Source organism: Rutidosis leptorrhynchoides, chromosome 8 (genome assembly GCF_046630445.1).
Source record: "Rutidosis leptorrhynchoides isolate AG116_Rl617_1_P2 chromosome 8, CSIRO_AGI_Rlap_v1, whole genome shotgun sequence".
In the NCBI taxonomy this organism is placed as follows: Eukaryota; Viridiplantae; Streptophyta; class Magnoliopsida; order Asterales; family Asteraceae; genus Rutidosis; species Rutidosis leptorrhynchoides.
Window position 1 is genome coordinate 351407504 of NC_092340.1, and position 4057 is coordinate 351411560.

A 4057-nucleotide genomic window follows, 5' to 3' on the forward strand; every position below is an offset into this window, starting at 1 on the left:
TTTTTTTTTATTTTGTCCAATGTTTTCTTCTTTATGCCACTTGTTGGATTCTGGTAGGTCAAAATCCGAATATGAAATTTGATTGAAAATGGTTATTCTGGGGTGAGCGGATACGAATATCGGTGGTTGTAAGTAAGATAATAGATAACCGTTGAATCAGATTCAAGAATGTACAATATAACTTATTAATGTGAATTCTAAATATTCCTCGGGTACTACCCACCCGTTAAAATATTTTCATCATTAATAGTTTGTACGAAGGAATTTTTAATTACTATCTTTATGAAAATATACTTGCATATATATTTTCTTCAGAGATAATCATAGATTTAATGAGTCAGTAAGATATTAAACTCATTTGATTTATCGTTAATTCTAGGTTACATAATCTCTAAGACTTTAGAAATTACATAATCGTCATACGATACGTAAAGCGAAGATAATCGATGTAGAACGATATATAGAACGAAGATCATACTCGAAGTACAGATATTGAGTCGTGTGATGTTGATATTCGAGATACAGATTGTGATGTTGAGATTTAAGGCGCGGTTGTGATTGGGGTGATAAAGGTACTGTCGGCGTTGACGATGGTAGTACGGATTATGCTGCTGGTGCTGCTGTTGGTGTTTGTAACCTTCGCACCATATTCTCCAAAACCACTACCCGAGCACGGAGTTCATTGACTTCTTCTATTATACCGGGATGATTGACGGTTGGAACGAGCGAATGAACAAGATTTAAAATATGGGATAGTATGTAATCATGACGAGATACTCTAGAAATGAGCGAGAAAATGGTGTTTCGAATAGGTTCGCCGGTAAGTGCTTCAGGTTCATCGTTAAGAGGACAATTTGGTGGATGGAATGGATCACCTTCTTCTTGCCTCCAGAAATTTAGTATATTACGAACCCATCCCCAATTCATCCAGAATAGATGATGGGAAATTGGTTGATCCATTCCGGTAACGCTGTTCTCGGAGCTCGAATGGAAATCCATATCGGCGAAGCTATCGAAGTCGGAGGAATTTGAGCTGGATGAAGAATCCATCTTGTATGGTCGGAGAAATGAATTTTTGGTTTGGAATAGATTATAGGAGTTGGGTTTGGTACTCTTCAATACATAATTTACATATGTATATATAATATCAAAATCCCATGAATTACGGAGAATCTTTGAAATACGTCAGGCAATGTCTATAGTAACAGATACGCTAGGATATGAATTTTGTCTATACACTATCGATGCACTAAATGCAGTAAGACGTGTCTAGACTTAAGAATGATAAGCAGGCAGTTCCCTAAGAATGATAAGCAGATGATTTCCGACTAGGATTGATAAGCAAAACTTTTGACAGGCAGACACGGTCAAAGTCCAGACTCACTTAATGTATCCTAATAACTACTAGTTAGACACACTAATGCAAGGCCTGGTTCGCTAAGACCAACGCTCTGATACCAACTGAAAGGATCCGAAACTAATCATCCGGACGTTGTCCATATTGATTACAAACGAATTACAATAGTTGATAACATTGCGAGGTACTTGCCCTCTATATGATATATCTTACAAACGTTGCATTTATTCTTAAAAGACAATCTATAGTTACATCCATAATTGACATATTCGCCTGACATTTCATAATATTCAAATGACCTAAACCGCCATTTACTTAATAATAGTCTCTATGAACTTCAATGACTCGAATGCAACGCCTTATGATATAAGTCCTTAATGGCCTCAAGTAGTATCCTTAGTACGAGATAATGCACAGCGGAAGACTTAATTCATACCTGAGAATAACATGCTTTAAAATGTCAACATAAAGTTGGTGAGATATAGGTTTAATGTCGACAGCGATATAAATATAGACCACAAGATTTCATATATAAACATTTTAATAAAAATATTCTAAGTGGTTGAGCACTTGGTAACCATACTTAACATTTAATCACGTCGCATATTCCCTTTATTATGAAATCTTACTACACCGTACCAAGTGTAGTCACGAAACGAAGTACTGTGCAACCGTTGAATACTGGTCGTCCAGTCCGGTTGGGGTTGTCAGGCCCGATAGATCTATCAACAGGATTCGCGTTTACAATACCGCTGTAAATAACAGTTACCAAGCTACAGGGAAGTATGCCAGTGGTACAACTCAACGTAGAATATATTTTTCAGTTACTTGTGTCCATAACGTAAAACATAAAATACATGTATTCTCATCCCGAAATATTTAGAGTTTAAAAGTGGGACTATATACTCACTTTCGTCTTGAAGATATATATAATTTGACTTGGTCTCCGGTTGATATCACGAACCTATCCATATATAATATATCAATACCTTTTCTTTTTAAACAAACGTCACATATATATACTTGTTATACTTTTAATACTTTGAATAATTCCTTAGTCCGTAGTTAGCAGCTCGTTGTTAGTAATTCAATTTTAATGGTTCATTTTTAGATGTTTAATATACCCGCAATGAAATAAATAAAACCCCCAACGAAATAAATAAAACCCCATCGTATATGTATTGGTCGAGATTAATCTTGACCCACGGTACCGGTGTTGTCAAATGACGTGTTGCGTACATAAAGTACCGGTGTTGTCAAATGACGTGTTGCGTACAAACATGGGATCTTATGATTAATCTTCTCGTGTTGTTTACGGGTGATCCTGAACCATATAAAATTGAATTATAAGTACATATATATAAAATATCATGTTATCTTAGAAATATGTGATTTATTTAATTTTTCCCAATTAATCCCGAAGTTAAACAAGTCTAGGGTAACCAATTTTGTTTCGGTCATAGTTTCTTCGTTACAAATCCGTTTTCGTTGATTCAACTTGCCATCTCCTTGGATCGAGTCCCTCTTTAAGACTATGAACTGAAAATACCTTGGTTTGTATTCAAAATCACACGGCATAGGTGAAACTTTAGTGAAACTTATGAAGTTAAACATTTTTGTTACAAAAAAAAATAACACTTAATGACCATTTTTCTAAAAATACTTATACTTTGAATTAAATCATGAAATTTTTATGTGTTAACATATTTATAGTAAAAATCATTTTTCCAGAACATAAACCTCCAATTCAAAGTTTAAGATAGTTTTTAATTATCCAACCCAAAACAGTCCCCGGTTACACTCCGACGTCGTAAAAACAGTTTTTAAGATATTCTTTGAAAAACCAAGTTATACCTTGTTAAGTTAGCATATATTTAAGTTATATTACAGGTCTTGAAGTATTTTAAAAGTTAAGTTAGAAGGATCTATTTAGTTTGCAAACAAGTTTGAAAACTTTCAAACTATGTTCTTGTTGTTAAAATTGTATACCACAAAATATGATAGCTATATATATATGAATCGAATAAGGTTATGAACATAGATACTACCTCAAGTTCCTTGGACAAGGTTTCTGTAAAAGAGGAGTAAAAAGCTAGAACCAAAAGGGTGATGGAATTGGATGAAAGATTGGAAGTAAGTTTGTGTTCTTGGAAGGATTTCTTGAAGTGTTTTTGTATGGTTTTCTTATGGTGTTTAAGTAAGGTTTTTGAAGCTAAATGATGGGGAAAATGCTTGGAGATGATCAAGTATGAAGTTAAGAGTATTTTGAGAGAGAAATGGAAGTGTAAGTATAAGAAAATGGGGTGAAGAAATGGTGTGCATGCATAAAAACGTTTTTAGGTTATAAAGGAAAAAAAAATACCTAACTTTGTTTTCTTGCTAAATAATTCATGATACTTGACAAATGGTTGGTTCCACATGTTTCTTAATCATTTAAGGCTGCTAAGGAGCAGATTTTTATTGGTATATACCAATAGTAAATACATCTAGAAGCTGTGTATGATACGGGTACATATACCCTAGGTATACGTATAGAAATCTTTGAGAAAACGGAACGAGGATTCAAATATAGCTATCTTTTGTAAATATACTTATATTGTTTTATGTATTTAAGTCTTTAAAAGTGATTAAATACATTACTTATACGATATATGTATAAACATTATAGGTCATAAGTATTTAAGTCAAATAACGTTACGT